Here is a 15,768-nt window from a genome sequence, read left to right on the forward strand (position 1 = left end):
GAATTGTCGTGCGATTAACTGTCGTTCGAAGAATTATTTATTTGATAAATTATCTTTTCGATGAATTGCCATTCGTTAAATGATTGTTCGATTAATTGTTTATTAGACGAATTGCTTTATCGATAAATTGTCGTTCGATGAATTGCCATTCGGTAAAACGGGCTTTCGATGAATTTTCATAGAACCCAGATTACGGATCAATCTACCACCACCTATTCTAATTCCTGTCAAAGCTCATTCAATGCTACATGATATCCTCAGCAGAGATACTAAATAGGTGAGGAAAAAGTAGGCATCCTTGTCTAACTCTTTTTCCAACCTGAAGCCAATCAGTTAATCCAATACCTGTTCTTACCATGACTTCCTACTCGCTGTACAAGTTAGCTATCAACTTGATAATATGTTGAGGAAACCCGATTCTTTTCATTACTTCCCATAGTTTCACATGCTGAACACAGTCAATAGCTTTAGACTTGTCTCTGAAACACATTACCACAGAAGTCTAAATTCTTATACTTTTCGATGATCTGTCTAAGATAAAGGATTTGATCTCTGGTACCCTTACATTTCCTAAAACATACTTATTCATCCGGCATCTCAACCGACTTCTTCCAGTTCCTAGGCCATAATCCTGTCTCCCATATCTTTGCAATCAGTCTATGAAACACTCTTATCTGTCTATTCCCCTGTGGCCTTAACTCTGCTGGAATTCCATTTGTACCCGGGCCTTATTGTCTTCAAGTTATTTAATTACTTTTTAAACGTTATGTTTAAGTGGAGGAGCTTCCAAATAAAAGTTTTCCTGGTGAGATGGCTCCTCCAAATTTTCCTTATCCTCTCTGCTGCACTGTTCCTCAGAATATTCTTTCCATATGTTTTTGATTTTCAGTTCTTTTGTTAGTACTGCTCCATTCTTGTCTTTGATGACATTCAATTTGGACTTAAACTTCTGCTTTAGATCACGAACTTAACAAAACATTCTTTTATATCTGCACTTCCTCATCTGGAACTCTATCTCTTCACCACATTTATTAGTATAAAAATTTTCCTTGTCATGCCTGATAGCTCTTCTGACTTCTCTATGTAATCTCCTGCATTATTCAGTTCTAGTGTCGCTTTGTTTCTCTAACCGCATTCTTTCGATTAGATACCAAGTTGAATCTGGTATCCATGGGTCTCTTGGTCTTCTAACTGGGCCTTGATACTTCTTAACTGTATCCTGTAATATAACCTTGACTCCTTCCCAAAGCATTTCAGGCGCGTTTTCCTCACTAGTCTCCAAAAGATTATCAAACAGAGTTGATATTTCTTTTGTGAACTCACTAAGGATTACTTGACATTCAGTTTAGTAGGATGGGACGGACTCTGGAAGGTTTCGCAGTCACAGTCTTATTTAGCTATTACTAACTGATGGTCTGTGCCACAGTCTTCTTTAGAAAAACAATGCACATTAGAGATACTTATCTTCCACCGATGGCGAGCCAGGATGTAATCTCTCTGGCGCCTTGACCTATCAATGTTAGATGTCCAAGTATAGGTCAGTAATGAATGTTTCTGGAAACAGGTATTACCAATACCTGTTTCCAGAAACCTGTTTCGATCAGGAAAGTTATATAAAGTGATTATTACGCGGACTGAAAAACGATTAATCCTATTTTTCTCGACTGTGCCCGTGGGCAAATTCCAACAGTCATTCACCACGAGTGTTACGTTCACCCAGACCAAACATGCCACACTCAGGCCTAACTTTCATACTCTTTCCGACTTATGCATTAAAGTCCCCTAAGATTAAAAGTACACCCCTTCTTAGTAAGTAGTTCAAAACAATCTGTAGGCTTTCATAGAATTCTGAATTCTTCGTTCTCTTTATCAGGGTGAGTTATGTACCCCATCCATATCTGTATGGGGATGCATAACCTACCACTGATACATTGATAGGATGAGCCTTAAATCTAACATAAAGTATCCTTAAGTTAACGGGATAATAAATCTCTCATTATTTTAAAGCCGGATATTAAATTCGGAGATCGAAATCTAAGTTTCATGCCGAACTATCGGCGAGCCCAGGCGTAAGTCAACACCCGGTAGTACAACACTAGGGCAACTCGGAGCAAAGGTGGAGTAAGATCCATCACTATCCTTAATATTTTCTTAATGTAAAACGCAGCTCCTAGGAGATGTATTACTGTTTTACATTATGAGGAGAGGTCACTACCCAGACCGGTTTCGACCGTTATTGAGGTCTCATCAGTGAGTAGGTAGACCTGGATAATACCAAGGTTTAAGTGAATCGAACTTATATATACCCTTACTATATGAGGGATTTATTATCCCCTTAACTTAATTTACGCCGCCGGAAAAAAATAGCCTCTTGGCTCTTTATAAAGTATCCTGTTATTAACAGGATTATAACGAAAGCGGGCTCTTGCCTGAATTGTCTTCAGTACCACAGTTACTCCATGATACTTTGAGTCAACTCCTGAATAAACAACGAGTTACTATCCTGTCTTTTGAAGTGACTTCCATTTCACCTGGTCTCTCTAATTCTCAAGAAGTCAACAGGACTCTCTGCCTAAGCCCTGAACTCGACTCTGATTATTTTGTGCGACAACCAATCCAGCATGAGATGTATTATAAGGCGCATTTTGGAGAAGTCACTGCAAGAAAAAAGTGGCAGGGTTGCAGAAACTCTTTCCACATATCTGGGAGATTTTGATCTTAATTCATACCATACAATACTGGTCTCGTGAGGTGTGACTTCAGCTATTAGATGAGGCAAATACTTAGGAGAGAAGGCAGACTCCCACTGCATAAGAAGAAATGATTATAATAAAGAAGAAAATATTATTATTATATATATTTTTTAATTCTTTGTAGTTTTATAATTAAAAGCTGAGTTTTTTCTGGAATACTACATGACCTGTTTTATTAATTCGTCTCACCTCATCTTTATCTATTAAGTACTAAGCTCGATGGATAGTTACGGTCAGGAAAGTTATATCGAGTGATTATTACGCGGACTGAAAAACGATTAATCCTGTTTTTTCTGCTGTGCCTGTTAACTGGTGTGCTTTAGCCATTTTGTCCGTTTTTAGCTGGGCGGCGGGAAACGATCATATACGTTTCGAGAGAAAAGTTGCTACTGCTGTATGTGAACAGCAAATTGCTTTTTGCTTGAAACGCTTCTGTAAATGTCTTTCGTGTTTTTGGAGGATCTGAATCTAGGAAAATACATGCCTTCGGAATAGCTAACGAGAACAGCAAATGTGAAGAGAATTAATATTAGTTCCTCCATCTCATTATTAGGAAGCGAGTACCATATATTCATATTGCGATATTTAGGTTATTCGCAAAGAATAACTACTCGTAAAAGGTTGCAAACCTACAGTATATTAGTACCGTGCATGGGATAAGGAGATTTTTGTTTATTATAAATATATATATAAGAATAAAATTAACTGACTAGAGCCCGAGAAAGTATAACAAAAACCTTTAATAAATCACGACTAGTTTCATCGGTATTCCGACTTCTTCAGGTGAGTAAGAAATAACATAAGACTTATAAAAATAGCAAGGTAAAAAACATGGACTTTCTAGCTTAATAAAAAGAAACAGAATAGTAACAGTCATATGTGAATAGGTGACCGCATGCTACTGTTGGCATGAGTAGAATGTGTGTGACAGCTAATTTTAGAGCGCCAGTATTGGATTACTGCGCTATGTGAATGAGGCAAATTGTAGCTTACATTGTTGTTCAAGTGTGAAGGGTCCAGAACTATTTCTTTTGATTCTATAATACGTCTTTCAAATTCATTCTTACGTATATATAAATTGGTTGTGCGGTCCCAATCTTGGTGTTGCCGTTCTTCGAGGTTAGAGTTTGCGGAGAAGAGCACATGACTGGAAAGGGCGCTCGCTCGTGTTCTACTGTAGGGGATGTCACGTCTACGTTCCTCAAGACGAAGTGAAACAGATTTATCTGTCTGTCCAAAATAAGGTCTACCACAATCGCACATAACTTTATAAACACCAGGAAAATGCAGTTGGCTGTGTTTTGGTTTTGGTCGACTCAGAAAAGAACGAAGTTTTGGCAGAGTAGTATAGTCGGTCTTTATGTTGAATTTCTTCAAAATCCTAGTTTTCGGATAAGAGAGCTGATAAATGGTAACTGTATATGAGTGATAAGGTTGGATTCACCTTCTTGTCGAGGTTGTTGGCGAGGTCTCAAACGTTTAGTGATGTTACGAGATGAATATCCATTATTTAAGAAAGTGTTTTTCAGGAAGTTAAGCTCTGTTTGTAGGTCTTCTTCTGTGGAAGTGAGACATCTTGATCGATGGGCAAGGGTGGAGATGATTCCAAGTTTCTGAGGAGGGAAGTGATGAGAAGAGCCATGTAAATATCTATCAGTGTGGATGGTTTTCCGAAAAATTGAAAATTTAAGACAGTCAGGTGATCAACTGATCTTTAGATCTAAGAAGGGGAGAACGCCGTTAATCTCTAGTTTTGAAGTGACTAATGTTCTGATGTTGATTATTTAAATGGTTTTCTTACTCATCTGAAGAGGTCAGAATACCAATAAAACTAGTCGTGATTTATTAAAGGTTTTTGTTATACTTTCTCGGGTTCTAGTCTATATATATATATATATATATATATATATATATATATATATATATATATATATATATATATATATATATATATATATATATATATATATATATATATATATATATATATATATATATATATATAGAGAGAGAGAGAGAGAGAGAGAGAGAGAGAGAGAGAGAAGTTAGACTTAGGTTCAAGTCTAGTCGCTGACTGGAGGAATTTATTCTAAGTCTATCTTCGACCGGTTCCCTCGTTAGTCGATCTCTGGCAGCAAGCAGGTTTTTCCTCCCGAAAACTCAGGTTTCTCGTCTCGTAAACTCAAGAAAATCGACCGTAGTATCCACATTATTTCAGACAATAACATATCCTGTTAGAGTTAGGCACCAAGACGCGGCAGCACTTGTTGCCAGTATCTTCATCGGTGACTGCTTTTATATATATATATATATATATGTAGAAAGTATTTTTACCTTGGGTAAAAAGATATTTAAAAAGATAAAAGATATTTTATATATATATATAAAATATCTTTTATCTATCTTTTTACCCAAGGTAAAAATACTTTCTATATATATATATATATATATGTAGAAAGTATATTTACCTTGGGTAAAAAGATATTTAAAAAGATAAAAGATATTTTATATATATATATATTTTATATATATATATATATATATATATATATATAAAATATCTTTTATCTTTTACATTGTTCTCATACCTTGCTATAGAGACTAAACATGGAAATTATTTCAAACCACTTCAGAACTCTAGTAAGAGACACGGTGGTCTCACACCGGAAGATAAAATTCATTTCCTACCTAAAGACATTCACGAAACATCCATGTCCAACTCAAAACCTGCTGGTTGCAAGTAAAAATTAAATAAATATGCTATTATTATCCAACGAATTTCATTCAACAAAATCTGAAGCTGGTTTATTACATTGCTCAGAGAAAAATATTTTATTTTATTTTTCTTCATTAATCAGTTTTCAGAACTGAGAAATCCTGACTGAAACCACAGGTCCATCAAGGTAATCGAGGTAATGCACTATCCACATAATATGACTTGGGACAGTTACATTCCTACAGAATGCTTAAATAATAAACGCTATCTTAATATTTAAAATAATGAAAATGAAATACCGTACTAAAGTCCACTCAAAGTGGTTGAATCGCTTTACAAAGGATTGTGGGTAGAATTCGCATAGAAACTACCTTAAGGTGTTCTTTTTAGTTTTTTTTTTATTACAAAGATAGAAACAAAGATCTCAGATACACAGATAAAAAATATTATGCAATTATTATACCATCAATAAAAATGATAATTATAGTTCGCACGCACACTAATTATCAATTGAAATTCTTAATTGCATGTGATGTTGTGTCGTGCATGCAAATTTCAAAACCACGAGTAGTAAACAAAAACAAAATAAAACATAACTGCGTCACCCAATCGCCATTTAAGTCCTCCGAACAGCAAAGGCCCAGAGAGTGAAATAAAGTAGAACCCCCGCAGTTCCTGCTTTGGAGATCGCGGAGGAAAATGTTAGTATTCCCAATTTTTTTCTTTTTTTTCTGTGATTAGCTTGGGATTAGGCGAAGTGGCAATTAGGAGCGTTGTCGTTATTTTCTCGTACATGCTACCTCCTTAACCTACATGTGCAATCTACACACCGCTTCTTATCAGCTTTATTGTCTGTATTTTTGTGCATTTCTTGTTATTTTTAAATGAGAGTAAATATAAGACGAGTAGTAGTGATACCAGTTAAAAGTAAAGTTAAAGCCAGCGAAAGTTCTACATCCATAGATGTAGTGATTTTTATGCGTTTTACTGTTTTTTTACAAAACTTTTTATTGGTTGTCTCACTAAAAAATTAAACGCTGTATAAGAATAACCGTTGATTTTAATACGTCTTAAAGAGAAAAATTTTTATTTTTTAGTCGCCATGATAGTCAAACAGAAGAAGGCTTTATGAATATGCAATGAACAATGGCGGTTTATTTTGTAACCACTAGTATACCGAAATGCTTAAAAGAGTAAACGATCTGCCCTATAATTTCTTCCAAAAGATCACATAATGGAGAGAAGCCCAGTGAAAAACGATAAAGATATTTATAAGAAATCTGATCAAAGCAAAATTGCTCCATTTCTTCAAGAGAACTGAATTTTGTCAGTCAGTAAGGTATGTTTCTTTCGCTGCTAGGCTTTAAATTATATGCGGTATTTTATCTTGTATTATTCTACCAAATGTTGAGCACGTGCAATGCAAACAAAACAGAAAGAATTTACTGACAGAAATTGATTGCATTGTTTTCCTTTTAATGGAGCATGGGCTTCTTAATCATTTCTGATTGCATGCTGAAGATGCTAAGTTCTACTTTTCCTATAGTAATTCTCATTTATAAAGAATAATCGTTTTGGTTGTTTTTCCTAATTTTGGATTCCGATATCTTCTGCAGATGCTCTATCGGATTCAAGCCAAGTCTGACCATCCACTACAATGATCAGATGTTATTTTCTTTATACCATATGTTTACAATTATCCCGTTTTTTGACATGGAGTGTTACTGTGTTGGAAGGAATGCACTATAAAAATCTGTAAATATCCAGAACATTCTAGCAGTAATGATATTTATTAGAAGTGACCCCACATCATATTATCTCCTCCAAAATTTCACTGATGAGAAAACAAACTCGAGTAAAAAGCACTGTCTAGGTATCCTCCATAGCTAGAAATGACTCATCGCTCAAAACAGTGATTTACACTGTACGGTCTAGGTTCTATTTTGATTCTTTCTGAATCAAAAAAGAATGTAAATTGCAGCTTTTCTATGAAAAAGTCTTGGCATGTAGCTCACGTGGTGAGAAAACATATAGTATAGTTCATAGCTACTGTTCTCTCCAAAATATTTCATGGAATTTTACAACAAAATGACGTAAATAGCCTCATAAAATTCAAAATTTTACGCTTACTGATATCATCTTTGGAATAGTGTTTGTGAACTTCCATTTTGTAGCACGATGAAAGCTGTGGACTTAAGAATACTTAATTGCTTCGCGGTAGCAAGAAAAGACGTGATATACTTCCTCCTCCCCTCCCCAAATGATGACTGAGTATAATTCACACTGAAAACTGTTAACTGTTTTCGTATACTTACCGTTCAATGTGCATACTTGAGAGAGGGGAGGGAATGTTCCGTAACATTCCGTAGTACAAATGTTATTCTAACCACACCACGTTAAAAAATACTGTACTCCACTTGGGAGCTTGCCTTTCTATGACATTTTCCAAGTTGGGAAAATTAACCCTCTATTTCCAATAGGATCATTTACTTGCACATTTGCGCATCGCAGATTTGTCCATCTCAATGCGTTTCAGGAATGCAACTCAGTAATGGTTCAAAAATTGAATCATTGTCACATTACTTACAGATTACAGACCTTCATACAAGTTAAAAATCTAGACTACACTAATCGGGACGGTGCATGTAAGGTTTATCCATCCAGAAAGCAATACCTTAAGGCTTTCGTACTGATAGTTTATTCAGCCTTAACTATTCAGGCTTAACAGCCTTAACCGTTGTATCTTCAATGTAGATTAAATTGCACGTGAACTTCAACAGGCGTGAAACTATTTTGTAGTGATAATTAACTACTTGAGAATTCTGAATTATATCTTACTCCATAGTCGCTTGTAAAAATAGTAACTCAAGTTTCAGTTGAGATATTTTACGTCACCAATTCTGTGCTCTTCTTGTACACTATCAATGGTTCAATTTTCGATATTATTAGGTTATGTTATGTGAATAATATGAATGGATTACTGAAGCACTTTAAAAAAATTTTTTTACGTTTTGTTAATTTTTATCCGTTTTATAAAGTTGCTATTTGACTAAGTTTTTATTAAGAAATTTTTCCGTCTTAAGTATAAACTTCTCGTTTATTCGTTAAAATATTAAATACTCATTTTTAAATACTCATTCCAGAAAAAAAACGAAAAACTTAAATACAGTACATGATCTCAAATAAATGATCACATATTGCCTGAATATAGGTCAGAAGATTATCATGGATTCAAATAATAAAATATATATGATTTGGAAAAATATGCAATATTTAATTTGTGAAATTATGTTAAATAGAAGTACCTGGAATGTTTGAATAAGTCACCAATTTCTTGGAGCCTAAAATAACAGAACAACTATATAACACTTATTTTTACGTTACAGATTATATTATATATTGAATCTTAAAATGTATTAATACATATAACATTTATCATTTACATTAAATATTATATTTCAGCTTTCTGATTATTATTATTATTATATTTTTCACGGTAAGTTTGCCATACTTCAGCCATGGTTTTCATAGTTATTCGGATTCACATTTTATTTCGTACAATATAAAATTTTAGCCACCTCAGTAACACAAAAAGAACGACACATTGGTTGAAAACGCTTTTGCGTGAAAGCATCCTTTGGTTAAAAATACCAGGCTAATTCCGTCGAAAACGCGTATAATGACTTCTCACAATGAAGGTACGTTAGACTCTGTAATATCGACAAGCAGAGTATTTTCCGCCCCTAAACTTGCGTTCCTTTCCCTCAAAAATGTATACCGAACTAGCCGGGAAACGCACCGAGAGATTTCACAGACTATTATGTATAACATAATAGTCTGTGACAATTTTAATGGAAGACAGCGTACTTGGGTGGTTGGTTGTTTGATATTGCGAAGAAGGAAATAAGACACACACATACATCGTGCGTGTATGTGTGTGTGTGTGTGTGTTCCATCAATATTTTGTTGCGTAAGATGGGGGGAACCTACGTTTCCAGGAGCAAACAGATCGTATAAAGAAATACATCTTTACAAACCTGAATAGTGCACTACTGAGACACTTCCAAACTACCACAGAAAACACTTGAACAACAGACTAATGTCTCCGTTAAACCGATTCTAATAAGAAATTAATGACTTATTAATTCTGTGGAAGATTTTTTCGAATTTATTACCAGCAAATGGCTGCTAAAAATTCTTATATTAATGCTTAGCATGAGTGATTCAATCCGTGTAAAGAACCTTTTACACAAAAAATGCTGGATACTTATTATAATCAATAAAAAATCTGCATTATTTTAAAGTCTAAAATCGTTGATTATATACACATCATTCAATAACTAATAACCTTTAACTTTTGTTGCTATGAACCGGATAAATTGACTTTCAACAGAAACTCTCTTTTCATAATGCTTATTAAAATACAAAATCGTAAGCTTTCCTTTATTAGTGCATTAATATTGTTTGGAGGTCATGAACCCCAATGTTTCAAGTTCGTATTTTGCTTGGCTTAGTTGGTCCTGCCATCAATTTTTCTTAAATTCGTTTTTGTATTCATAATTTTGGTGCAACTAATAACAAACTTCAAGTAAAAATAGTTGAATTTCCACACTTTTAAGTTTCAGTATAGAGAATACTGTCTCTGTCGGGTTTTTTTCTATCCCTCCGGAAGAAAACCTTCGTTTAAGAGTAGCGTATAACAACTGGATAGAGAAGATCAAGTGATCAATAAGAAATTTCGTATAATACGAGGGTATACCTATATAGAAAGTAGTCTGTATTTGATTATTTAGTAAATCAGACAAAATATGGCAAGGTACAAAATATTTATGGAAATAATTCAGATAAAAACATAATCGCCCTTTCGCTCCTAGCTATGATTTAAAGTATTCGGTTTAAGCTAACATTAAAATAACTCAATAAATTTCAGGTTTCAAATTTTAAGATTTCTAATATTAAAGAGTACAAAAATACAATACAAAAGTTTTCTGTTTAAAATTTTTCTGTTTTAAAATTTCAATTTATAATTGAAAAAATACCTCTGTGTGTGTGTGTGTGTGTGTGTGTCAATTCAACAGAAATGCGGTACTTTACATCCGACATCCACGTGAAATGAGAAACTTTATAAGTAGGATTATAAATTATTATAAATCAGTTAATCGATTTTGTTCGCAATCTAGACAAATGTCTAAAAACTTTTATTATTCATCTCATTAAACATCATGTGCCAACTATTTAAAGTTTGATTAACAAGTAGTTCTCTGGTGATTGGGAAGGTTGCTTATTGGTTCATTATACTGTGAAACTAGCTTTTACACTTGTAACTGTAAGGAATCTTTACGAGCACAAAAGAGTAATGTTGCCTCCTCAATCAAAGGAAATATCAAGTAGCGACGATACACATTATTTTCAGCAATTACTCTTACTTCTTGAGAAATAAAGTTTAAAAGCAAGTACATTGTTTTATATTATTCATGTATTTTAATTTAAAAAAAAAAGACCTATGATTTAAAAGAACTGTATGGATCCACTACTCCGAAAATACTTTCTCCCCTTTATCAGCACACTACACGTGGTCTATTTCTACCATGGAATCATCTACATGCTTTTCATTTATTCTGAGAAGGAAAAAAAAGCGAAGGTGGGAACAAAAATAGACATCGAAACACCGTGGAGTACAATATTCCGTACATTAATCTTGCTCGCCTCTTAAGAAACCGCGACCGTTATTGGCGGTATCCGGTGTCGTCATTATACTGTACAGCGCCTTAGTTGTAGCCTTGTACCCAGTGGGTTATTCTTGATGGTAGGCTCGTGGTCTTAAGAGTGATTCAGTAGTGCACGTTGTCCTATCACAGTCCGTCAAGGGGACAGTTCGGGTCCAGCTTTTTTATCACTGCCATTGTCCTAACCCTTCGTTGCTTTCTTTGTGCGTAAGTGACCTGTTTCCATCCTTAACTATATCAGCTTAACTATATGTCCTCTATATTTTGATTGTTTTTTTGTTGTTGTTGTTGACCTTAACATTTAATATTAACAGCCCATTGCAGGGGCACAAACTTTGCGTGTGGAATTCCCTTATCTGTCCTGCACTTCCTGACTAAATTGCTGTTTACCTTCTAGTATTGCTTGGCAACACCTCAGAATTTGCGTTACTATGTGTCGCATTTGTAAGAAAAAACTCCAGGAAATACGTTGAAAGCTCACAGCTCGGCGGGCAACGAAACGGAGCAAGACAGATTAGATTTCATCACATACATGCTCTCTCGCACATTTCCGACTCCCTTGGATGGCCTACAACATTGTTCCAGATTTGTGGATGATCTTGACACAGAAAAAAAAATAAAACTTTCGGAGCTGTAAACACTTTATACTGGGCAACTTCCCAGATGTTGTAAGATCCAGAACAGTGAATGAGCCATATATTATTTTCTTCTTGAAAGGTGAAGAAAGGTACAAATTAGTCAATGGAAGGGCGAAATTATTTAATGACTTAACCTTGTGTTTTACAAGTAAGAAAGAGTGAAATGAAATGAATGAAAATAAATGGAGAATGATGTGTAACAAGAACGTGTGAGTGAAGAAAACCACCATCCAGGCTATATTAAAATAATTGGGCATTAAATAAAGACGGTCGTCTCTATTATCTGTGAATTACTATTAAAGATGGTTGTGATTTAATGAGTTTTTTTAAAATCATATTAACCGATAATATTTTGAGAACTTAACTGCTAAAACAGTATATTATCCCACTATAATAGAATAAGCATGAAAATTTGTTTGCTCTGATTATTAAGTATTGTTTAAACAACTACTTTGTGTTGTAGATCAATAATTATGGTTTTAATCAGCCACGAAGCAGGTGGACAGACCTTCCCTACCTCCCTTTGATATTTTAACATATTAATTATACACCAATATGCCGAGTAAATACTGCGGTTGCGTCATATACTTTTAGCATAATATTCTGTTTAATGATCAACATTTTTTCTTGTGATCAATCATTATATTATATAAAAAGGTATGGGCTCCACAACAGGAGAGGATTTCTCAAGATTTAAAATGCTGTTTAGTTATCGATACCTTACACATGAATAAAGTGTATTTAAGAATGTTAGTTTAAGTATTTTTACCACAGGAACAGTAAAGAAATAAATTGAATACAGAGATTTGATGACTCAGGATGAAATGGAAGGGGGATAGTCCGGGTCTTAATGGTAACTTTCCCACAATCCGTCTTATATAACGAAAGAAAAAAACTCTTTCAGTGATTTCTAAATCCGTTTCTGAACTTATTTAATAACAAGACTACCTAAATCATAATAAAATAATATACAATATACGATGGATTATGCATGAAAGGATTTTCCTTCTTGTTGAAAAAAAAATCTAAACGTATATCGAGAATATGTTGGTTAATTCTATAAGATAAATAAATCATGGAAATAATTTTTAAGTATTTCACAGTATAAAAGGGCTCACGTATAAAGTGGATCACGGACACTTTTCACAGGTTTGTTTACTTTTAATATGCTAAGAAAAATTATGGCCACACCCTTGCGCAAATTAATAAACGTGAAATATTTTTATTTTATGTCTTTCATTTTGCAACTTGACAGAAGATATGTCCGCGCGGCTAGCCTAATGGCTATGCGCTTCGCAACCATACGCCTGAGAAAGAAGTGTTCTAGGGTTCGATTCCCGTCGACGACGTGAGGAGCTTAAGGATCTTCCTCAGCCATAGCCAAGTTAGCAGGTCTTGGGCGTGGACAGTAGGGTATTTTCCCCAGTTTATCTGGGGTTTTTCATCTCGTAAGCAGGGAAACCGGCCCCGTGAACACACACGGATACAGTCAGGAATACGTAAGACAATCTCTCCAGCAATAGGTCTGAATTGTCAGCTATGCCGGTCCCGAGCCCGAATAAAAATAGGGGGGGGGGAAGGATTGAGGTGGTGCCGTACCTCCGCGTAAAAGGGGCTTACGACCGTTGAATCACCATGCAAATGAATGAATGAAACAGACGCTATTATGTCAACTTTACGACTGGTTCACTAATTTTAAATGATCAGATTTCTGATCAACTTTTACTAACGTTTCGTGATTGCTGATTGTAGATTGTATATTTTTATATACAATTACCGGTTGTAGATTGCATGTATAAAATGTTTTCGATTCGTATGGTATCGTTTCTTTTAAGTGAAACCAACAATGCTCTTATACAAATGGTTTATCTGAAATATATATTTAGCCCCGATAAAAAAATGAATGCACACTTGCATAAACTGCTTATAATATTAAAAACTCTATAGTATTAAAGGTCATTTTATTATTTGAATGATGAACACAAGTTTTTCATTCAACACTTAATAGGTAGATGTGATGTAAATTTGAGAGCTGTTGAATAAAATTATAAAGCTGAAATAATAATAAATGAAAAAATAAGAATTTTTCTCCGATAAAATAAGTATCATTCCAACAGAAGATTGTTTCATAAAAAACTTTTCAAGCCATTCTCCCCTTAAATTCACAAAATTTAGAGTGGTCGAATATCTTGAAAATTCTTCGAATCTAAATAAAATAAACGGCTATTTTAAAGAAAAATCCAAAAGCATGGACGTACACAACCAAAATTAAGCTGATCCCATTGGTGACATGTAGACGGTTCCATAATAAAAAAATAAAAATAAAAAATAGATGTGTACAAAATACTTGCTTACTGCAATAAAAATATAACAGAGACTAAAGTGGAGGAGACTATATATATATATATATATATATATAAAATAAAATATAAAAGGGAGACTTTTTATTTTATAATTATAATGACTAGATTGATTACTAAGTTACGTTAATTACCAGGTTATAATCGACCATCTTATTTAATAATATTTTATAGATGTACTTTATTGGCTCATTGCAACTTTTAAAACTCTCCTGTCATGATCAAAATTGATACTTTTTTACCACTTTTTAGTCAGTTATACTATCCATCCTTCTGTCAAGTGTTCAAATCTTTGTAACTTATTAACTGAAAACTGTCACTATTTACTATCATCCAAAAAGTTTATCTTTTGTACGCGTTTTTTTCGTTGTAGAAATGTAATTAAGTTGCGAAAAACTCGTTCAAACGTAACGAAATCATATCACCAATAATCCAACCCACTCTGACAGCAAAACTGTCTATGCTTGTATAAAACTTCACTTTTGAAAAAGCTTAATGTTCTAATGCGTCAGATGAAATTTCTCAAAATGCATAAGACCTATTAATTCATGTTTTCAGTACGTCCACCCATCCACAAATTATTTTGGAGTGTGGGCAGACAGTTTTTTTATTCAAATTCTGTATTTTGGAATGATTACGTGAATCTGTCAGGACATCTCCATTTTTGCTTCAGTCGAATGATTTAACATGCAAAATTTGGAAAAATGCGTTTCAAATTATACCGAACAATAACTTCGGTCTGGGAGAGTAGAATAAGAATAAACAAAATTTGGTATTTAAAATGTATGATAAATATCCACCATCCTCAGTTTGGCTTCAACATTTTAATTGGAATGGGAAAATTTGACAAAAAAAGAATGCGTAATAGCAGTTCCATTTGGCTAGATGGAATTTAATTAAATTTGGTATTTAGAATGAACTAAATATTGTTGAGCATCTCAAATTTGACTTCAATCAGACCATTTTTATTGCAAAAATTAGAAAAAATAAAATTATATCTACAGAACATAAGCCCAAAAAGGTTCTAGGTTCAACTGGTTCACCATACGATATGAATAATGTAACTATATATACAAATTAGTTTTTTATTCGAATTTGTCGTATTTCATTAGAATTTCATGTCCCATATGAACAATTAATGTCCAAGTGTGGGTTATAGTATGTACTACAAGTTATGGAGTGTTAATTTCTATACATATTCTGCTACGTGTGATCGATATAAACATGAGATCTGAAATATACAGGATGCTGCACTCAAGGGATTATGTGCAAGAAAAGTGATGTTTGAACCAGATATCCAAGGAACGAAGTTACTCAAAACATGGCAAATGAATCCTTAAGGTAAAAAAACCATAGTGAAATTCATATTTTTGTAAATAAAGTATAACCTTTAAATGCATATGTAAATTCTTAAAAATTACTTTGCTATTTTTTTTTTCATGGTAAACGTGACATATGATAAGAAAAAAAAAGAAAGCCCAGTTAATACATGTAATACTTGTATTCACAGATATATCCATTTTGAGAAGTAAAATATGACGAAAGAATTTCGTCACTGCAAAGAACTTCATGAGT

At 33.8% G+C, this 15,768-nt stretch overlaps 2 protein-coding genes across 3 annotated transcripts in view; both read left to right on the top strand.

The window, feature by feature from the left end:
- Nucleotides 1-15,768, top strand: part of LOC150096209 (prickle planar cell polarity protein 3-like) — a 156,457-nt gene that overhangs the window by 128,945 nt on the left and 11,744 nt on the right. The window lies entirely within an intron of this gene.
- LOC150096210 (four and a half LIM domains protein 2-like) overlaps nucleotides 11,383-15,768 on the top strand; it is a 64,560-nt gene continuing 60,174 nt past the window's right edge. The window contains exon 1 of the mRNA XM_090409508.1: nucleotides 11,383-11,402. The gene's annotated coding sequence lies outside the window, so the exon portion shown is untranslated. The remainder of the gene's footprint in view (nucleotides 11,403-15,768) is intronic.

This window comes from Typopeltis vanoorti, chromosome 19, assembly GCF_054136105.1.
Source record: "Typopeltis vanoorti isolate ZY-2024b chromosome 19, IOZ_Tvanoo_1.0, whole genome shotgun sequence".
Lineage (NCBI taxonomy): Eukaryota > Metazoa > Arthropoda > Arachnida > Uropygi > Thelyphonidae > Typopeltis > Typopeltis vanoorti.